We start from the raw sequence: 8,567 nt of genomic DNA, 5'->3' as shown, positions 1-8,567 counted from the left end.
AATCAGTGTCCTACTGGCACAACAATAGACCTGAAGATCAATGGAAGAGACTACAGATGATACAGAATGGAAGAGATACAGATACAACTACAAACACACTCAGTCACCTTATCTTTGACAAAGGGGCCAAACAGGTTCAATGGAAGGAAGAGAGCCTCTTTAATAAATGGTGCTGGAAAAAGTGGCTTTCCACATGCCGAAGGCTACAACTAGACCCATGTCTTTCACCATGCACTAAATTAAGGTCAAAATGGATCAAAGATTTAAATATTAAAACAGAAACACTAAACTTATTGGAAGAGAAAGTAGGTAAAAATTTTGACACTGGGGTAGGCAGAGAGTTCATGAACAAAAACCAAACCGCACGGGATATACTTCAAAGAACCAACAACTGGGATCTCATCTTATTGAAAAGTTTCTGCACATCTAAAGAAATCACCTATAAAGTAAAAAGAAAACCCACGAATTAAGAAAAAGTTTTAGCCAGAAGCCCCTCAGACAAAGGACTTCCATCTAGGACATACAAAGAGTTAAAAAAAAAATCGGGCCTCCCAAATTTAAAAACCCAATCCTAAAATGGGCATGTGAGATGAATACACACTTCTCTAATGAAGAGATACTAATGGCGAATAAATACATGAAAAAATGTTCAACGTCATTATTCATTTGAGAAATTCAAATTAAAACAACACTGAGATTCCATCTCACCCCGGAAAGAATGGCTATCATCAAGAAATCAACCAGTAACAAATGCTGGAGAGGCTGTGGGGAGAAAGGAACCCTTACTCCAGTGCTGGTGGGAGTGTAGATTGATGAAACCACTGTGGAAATTAATTTTGAGATTTCTCACAAAATTAGGATTAGAAGTCCCATTTAATCCAGCTATTCTCCTTCTGGATGTTTTCACAGAAGAATTAAAGACATCATACCACAGCAATATATGTGCACACATGTTTATAGCAGCACAGTTTGTTATTGCTAAATGTTGGAAACAACCCAGATGCCCATCCAATGAGGAATGGATAAAAAAGTTGTGGCATTTTTATACAATGGATTATTACTCAGCTATTAAAATAGATAAATTCAAGGCTTTTGTAGCTAAATGGATGCAACTAGAGACCATACTCCTAAGTGAAATAAATCGGACTCAAATGTGTAAACATCCTATTGTCTCCTTGGTGTAGAAATCTGAAAGACTAGGTAAAACTCAAAATGTACAATAGATGAGAGGAAAGAGAAAGAAATTGCTCAAAGGAAGGAACGACTAGGATGAGGGAAAGAAGAAAAGAGAAAGAAGGAAGGAAAAACATAAATACATATATGAATAGCTGTGATGACTGTTTTGCTCTTGTTTGATGGTGTATTGAAATGGACAGTTAATGCTCACAATTTTTTATGTTCTGATCGAGTTTGCATGCTTGTGTCTGGTGGTCTGAGCAACTGATTTGAAGGTAACAATATGCAATGGAATTACAATGGTGAACTCCTACCATCTTGTCTAGTGAAACTCTGTATTATCTCTAATGTTTTATTGAAGAATTATTTTCTTATTCTCTTTAATAGTTTGAGCAATCTCTAATTCTTACATCTGATAATCTGAGCAATGTAGTTGAGGATAGCAATATGCAATGTAACAGCCACTGTTGGTTTGTATTAATTTGTCTTGAGACCTTGTATCACTTTGAATGTTCTTGCTTTGATTTGTTTATGTTCGTGATACTGGTATTCTGCCACTGTTCTATTTTTTTGTTTGTTTTTGTCTCTTGTGCTACTCCCTTTAAAATAAAAAATAATAATTAAAAAATTTTAATAATCCCAGAGCAGAAACTAACACAATGGAGACTAAGAAAACAAAGAATTGATGAATTAAAGATTTGGTCATCTGAAAAAATAAATGAAATTGATAAACTCTTAGCCAACCTTATGAAAAAAGAGGAAAAAATAAGAACTTTAATTCATGCAATGGAGAATGTAAATCATAAAATCACTACAGATCTTGTGGAAATTTAGAAGATTATCAATACTCACTTTGACAATGTTTACTCTCATAAGATAGAAAACATTGAAGAAATGGACAGATTTCTAGAAACATATGAATTCCCAAAGCTGAATCAGGAATCTATAAAAATTCTGAATAACCCAATAGTTGTTAATGAAATTGAAAATGTAATTAAAAACTTACCAACAAAGAAAATGCAGGTCCTAATGGATTCACTGCTGAATTCTACAAGAAATTTAGAGAAGATTTAGTGGGAATGCTCCTCAAACTCTTTAATGAAATTGAAAGGGAAGCAGTTCTTCCTAGTTCATTCCTAGTTCATTACCCTGATACTAAAACCAGAGAAAGACACAACCAGAAAAGAAGACTACAGGCCAATCTCCTTAATGAACATACATGCAAAATCCTCAATAAAATACTAGCAAACAGAATTAAGCAAATCATCAAGAAGATTATACACTATGACCAAGTGGGATTCATCCAAGGAATACAGGGATGGTTCAACATAAGTAAATCAATAAATGTAATAGAGCATATAAACAGAGCCAAAAACAGAAATCACATGACCATCTCAATAGATGCAAGAAACGTTTTTGGTAAAATCCAACACTCATTTGATAAAACTTGTACAGAAAAGTAGAATATTTTGTATTTATGTCATTGTAATAAAATCCATCTATGGCAAACAAATAGCCAATATCACACTAAATGGACAAAACTTGAAAGCTTTCACTTGAAAATCAGCAACAACACAAGGATGTCCACTATAACCACTCCTGTTCAACATAATTCTGAAAACATTAGCCAGTGAAATCAGACAAGAGAGAGAAATAGAAGGAAAAAGAATAGGAAAGGAAGAAGTGAAATTATCATTCACAGATGACATGATACTCTACATGGAAGACCCCAAAAGCTCCACAAAAAGACTTCTAGAGTTAATAACCAAGTTCAGTTGTGTGGCTGAATGCAAAGTCAATATTGAAAACTCAATAGCATTCTTGTACACAAACAACAAATTGAGAGAGAAATTAGGGGAACCACATCCTTCACAATAGCATCCAAAAAAATGAAGTACTTCGGAATCAATCTAACAAAGGAAGTAAAAGATGTGTGCACTGAAAATGACAGTATTCTGAAAAAGGAGATCGAAGAGGATATCAGATATTGGAAAGATATCCCTTGTTCATGGATAGGAAGGACCAACATTGTGAAAATGGCCGTTATTCTAAAATTGTTATACAGATTTACTGCAATCCCAATCAAAATACAGTTAACACACCTCACAGATCTAGAGCAAACATTCCTAAGATTCATTTGGAACCAGAAGAAACCTAGAATAGCAAAAGCAACCCTAGGCAACAAAGGCAAGGCAGGAGGTATCACAATGTCTGACTTGGAATTATACTATAAAGTTGCTGTGATAAAGTCAGCACAGTACTGGCAAACAAACAGTCCTGAGGATCGGTGGAACAGATTAGAAAATGCAAACACAACTACAAACACACTCATCCACCTTATCTTTGAAAAAGGGGCCAAACATGTTCACTGGAAGAAAGATAGTCTCTTTAATAAATGATGCTAGCTAAACTGGCTTTCTACATGGCAAAGACTAAAACTAAACATATCTATCACCATGTAGTAAACTAAAATAAAAATGGATTAAAGATCTAAATATTAAAACAAAACATTAAATCTACTGGAAGATAAAGTAGATAGAAATCTTGAAGACATAGGGGTAGGTAGAGAGTTCATTCACAAAAACCAAACTGCATGGGAAGTACTTCAAAGAAGCAACTGAGATCTCACCATATTAAAAAGTTTCTGTACTTCAAAAGTAATCACCAACAGAGTGAAAAGAAAACCCACAGGTTGGGAAAAAAATTTAAGCAACCATCCCTCAGACAAGGGACTACTGTCTTGAACGTATAAAGAACTGAAAAAGTCAGGCCCCTCAAATACAGAGACCCAATCAAAAAATGGGCATCTGAGATAAATGCAACTTCTCCAATGAAGAAATACAAAGAACAAATAAATATATGAAAAAGTATTCAACATCATTGATCATTTGAGAAATGCAAATCAAAATAGTACTGAGATTCCATCTCACCCTGGAAAGAATGGCTATCATCAAGAAATCAACCAATAACAAATGTTGGCAGAGATGTGGGGAAAAAGGAACCCTTCTCCACTGTTGTTGGGAGTGTAGACTGGTGCAACCACCATGGAAAGCAGTGTGGAGCTTCCTAAAAAGCTAGTATTAGAGGTGCCAGTCGACCCAGCCTCTCCCCTGTGGGTATTTTTTCCAGAATAATTAAAAACATTGTACCACAGTGATATATGTGTACCCATGTTTGTATCAGCACAATTTGCAATATCTAAATCTTGGAAAGAATCCAAACGCCCATCAACTGAGGAATGGATAAAAAGATGTGGTATCCAGACTATGAACCTATTAATTGATGTCAACCACACCCAAGGTTGGGCTTCCATTATCCTCACCCAGAACCATGTTCAAACCATTTAGTTATCACACACCCTTAATACTATTGTCATACTCTCTAATCCAGCAGCACACACAGAAGCCCCACCTATGAGCACACAAGGATGGCGGGGTGGGGGGTGGGGAGCGTCCAGATACATGTCATAACAGTTGAATATTACAAACTTGATTGGCTCTAATTTCTTAGTCCATTTGAGTTCTACTTAGGTCCCAATGTGTGGCATTATTTTGTCCAATTTCTCTCTCTTCTATCTGTTTGGATTTGAAGGTTGTTTTAGCTTTCCATCACTGTGACAGGACCTGAGATAATCAACTTTTAAAAGGAGGAAATACTTTATTTGGTTCACAATTTCAGAGGCTTTAGTCCATGGTTGTTGGTTCTATTGTTTTGGAACATGGAGTGAGACAGAACATCATAGTGAGGAACATGTAGCAGAGCAAAGTTTATGGCAGTCAGGAAGCAGAGAGAGGAAGGGGCATGCTGGGGTCCCAAAATCTCCTTCAAGGGCACAGCCCCAATGGTCTCGCTTCCTTCCACTAGGCCTTGTGTCATATAAGTTCCACTACCTCACAGTTGTGCCACAGCCTGGTGACTCAGCCTGTAACAAATGGTCTTAGGGAGACATTTGAGATCTAAAACATAATGATTCAGCTCACCTTTTTAGATTGGACACTTGACTTCCTCCAAGTATGCATGTGTTTCTCCTTTCTGTTCTTAATTTCTTCAATCAAATAGCCCCTCATCCCTCCTTGGACTTCTGAGATCCCACTCTAGCACTTGCATCAATGTTCTAAATATAACAACATTCCACAATTCACCTCCTTAGATTGATAGTCTTGGCAATCTGACCCCAAATTTTCTAGGCTTAACTTCCATTTTTCTAACAGGTTTCATAAGCCTTTTAGAAAGACTTTGTAAATGTCAATTCTGGAAGATTCTTAGCCATCATACATTTATTAAACATTACTCCTACACTATTTTGTCTTTTCTCCTTCTAACACTCAAAAGTAAATGCGAAGACTTTTTGATAGCCAGTAGGATTCATTCATTGTATCAAAATTTTCTCATAAATTATAGCTTGTGTTATTCAGTTATTTGTACAGTGGAGCTAGTTAGGGCACAAGAAAAGACAGGCAAAGGTGAAGATCTATATATGCATAGGTCACTATAAAATTTTTTTGTTTTCTTTTTTGCTTGAAGAAAAAAAAAGCCTTTATAACGAATATCCCACTTATAAATAAATATGGGATAGGAAACACTTCCTTATTTTTAACCTTATATTCACATATATCTTTAAGTTTTGTATGCATGGTTTATTGATATAATACTACCCACCCACTGGTAGAATGCCTAAAAGTCAAGGACAAGTATCAGGAAGAAAAAGTTCTAGCAAAACTCCAGATAGATTTGGAGGGCAGGCAGCAGCTTTCTTCAGTAGAAGCAGAGAGTGTGCAGGAAGGCCTTGCGGTTCTTCTTTTCGAACTCCAGCAGTAGCTTGTGGATCTCATTGTCCATATCTTCAGAGAGCTGGATATGCTCGCAGAGGTCACAGATGAGGAACGATCCAAGGGAGGCCTCCTCATAGTTGTCCTGGATTTCCACGTTGATCACATGCACTGGCTGGCAGGTCTCTTGCTCTCTGGAATTCATATCTTCCACCACCGGTCATAGACTCGCTCTTCACAAGTGAGAATCAGATCAAACACATCTTTGCAGTTCTGGAACCTTTCTGGTTTAGGCTTGATTCTCTTATTTCTGTGCAACATATTTTTTTTTTTTTTATTTTTATTATTATTTTTTTTTTTTGGTTTTTCTCCGGTACCGGGAACCGAACTCACGACCTTGCGCTTGCCAGGCAAGCGCTTTTGCCGCTGAGCTAAATCCCCAGCCCCTCTGTGCAACATATTTAAAACGCCATTCTGCGAAAAAAAATACATCTTTCCTCATAAGATCTTTGTACATCTGTTCATATGTGGTTTGGAAATCATATATAATTAGCTTGCCAAGGATTCGGCCTGGAATCTTCACGTGAGTTCCTGTTCCAAAGGACCGGATGTTGAATCCTCCTTTGCTGAGGATGTGGTGCACCTCAGTGCTCCGGTTCTGATTGCTGGAGCACAAAATGGCAACTGTGGTACTGTGGAGTCAAGCGCTGGGAAGTCGCAGGCAAGGCAGCAGTGTGCACATCACCCCACAATATAAGGTCACGTCACAAGGAAGCCCTGCCCCTTTCCGGACTAGCCCAGGGGTGGAGTGGGTCGGGGACCAGCCAGACAGCTAAGCCACTCCTGGCAGAGTAGGCGCAGCTTCAGCCCAGGTTCCATTCCCGAGCAGTAGGGGGCTGCTGGGTGCCCAGCTCTAGTGGCATCGCAACTGTTAGCAAGGCCTTATCATTGAATATGCATTTACTCTTTCTATATTTTCTATCCTTTCTTTCCATCGTGCAGTCTGGATTTTTTCTGACCTGTTGTCTGGTTCAGGTGTATCCAAGCTGCTGTTAAGCCTACACACCAAATTCTTTATTGTAATGTTAATTTTATTTGTCAACTCTGGAATTTTCATTCTTAATCATGTCTTTTCTCTTGTTTGTAGCAAACACAGTTATAAAGTTGTCTGCTTACTCAAATACCTGAAGTGTCTGCAGATATATTGCTGTAGTTTTGTAGTCTATTGTTTGTTTTGGGTTTTATTAGTGTCTTTTCTTCCTCCCCCTCCCCATTCCCTGGAGCCCTTCCCCCTCTTTTCCTTTCCCTTGCTCCTCCCCTTCCCTTGCCCTCTCCTCCCGTCCCCCTTCTTCTCCCTTCCTCCTTCCTCCTCCATCTCCACTGGTGCCACTGAGGACTGAAGGGAGGTCCAAGGCACTGAGCTACATCCCGAACCCTTTTTGTTTTTTGAGACAGGGTCTTCCTAAATTGTTGGAACTTGGGATTCTCTTACCTCAGCCTCCAAGTGTGCTGAGATACAGGCATATTCTACCATGCCTAGCTGTGTCTTATCTTCTTTGATGCTTTCCTGGTTCTTTTTTTTTTTTTTTTTTTGAGTTGTTTGAGTTCAAGCTAGCCTTGAATTTTTTTTTGTTTTTTTGTTTTTTTGTTTTTCTCCGGTACTGGGAACCGAACTCACGACCTTGCGCTTGCCAGGCAGGCGCTTTTTGCCACTGAGCTAAATCCCCAGCCCCGCCTTGAATTTATTATGTAGCCTAGGCTGCCCTTGAACTCATGTTGATCCTCCTGCCTCAACATCCACAATACTGAGATTACATGTGTGCACTACCACACTGGCCCATTGTCTGCTTCTTACTGTGTGCTGGACATTGTATTTGCAAAGCTATTGCAAGACATATTCTGAGGTGTTAATTAATGTTCTTCTTCAGGTAGAATTTGTGTTTGAGTCCATCAGGGGCTTGTTGGCACTAGCAATCAAGGATCACTTTAGTCCAAGTCCAGTAATTGAGATGATGGATAAAAGTTAAGCCAGGGTGTCACTGAAGGACATCATCAAGTTCATTCTTTTACTAAAATAGTACATGCATAGACTCCTATTCTGGAGAATCTCTAGTCCATACTTCCTCTGTCCCACCTTCGGCAAACCCAAGATCCCAATCTCCTTTATCCTAGTAACTGTGAACTTGTTAACAATGCCTTTCCAGATCTCCACTACTTAATCTCCTCTGTGAAGTATGCAAACACTCTAACACTGATAACCGTATTTTCTGGGACTTCTGCCCTTACCCCATACTGGCTCCATAATTTTCACTCTTTTTTTTAGTTTTATGATGTCTTTATGGAGATAGTCTTTATATTTTGCCCAGCTTTGACAGCTATCATTAATAGAAAGTTTGGTTTGATTTCTCTAGTCTGTGGTTACATACACAGATAGTGATAGCATATTTTTTTTTTTTTTTTTTTTTTTTTTTTTTTTGTTGTTGTTTTTTTCCTGTACCAGGAATTGAACTCATGACCTTCTGCTTGGCAAGCAGGGGCTGTGCCACTGAGCTAAATCCCCAGCCTGAGTGATACCATATTCCATGAGTTTGTGGCTCATGTTCGTAGTTACAAAGGTGCCAC

At 38.3% G+C, this 8,567-nt stretch overlaps 1 pseudogene; it reads right to left on the bottom strand.

Annotated features, from left to right (window-relative positions):
• Positions 1 to 5,931: 5,931 nt before the first annotated feature.
• On the bottom strand, positions 5,932 to 8,236 carry LOC102008654 (annotated as a pseudogene).
• Between the last annotated feature and the right edge of the window lie 331 nt (positions 8,237 to 8,567).

Source organism: Chinchilla lanigera, unplaced genomic scaffold (genome assembly GCF_000276665.1).
Source record: "Chinchilla lanigera isolate Chin_1 unplaced genomic scaffold, ChiLan1.0 scaffold00115, whole genome shotgun sequence".
NCBI classification, from domain to species: domain Eukaryota; kingdom Metazoa; phylum Chordata; class Mammalia; order Rodentia; family Chinchillidae; genus Chinchilla; species Chinchilla lanigera.
Note: the sequence above shows the minus strand (reverse complement) of the source record. Positions and strands in the feature narration are given on the sequence as shown.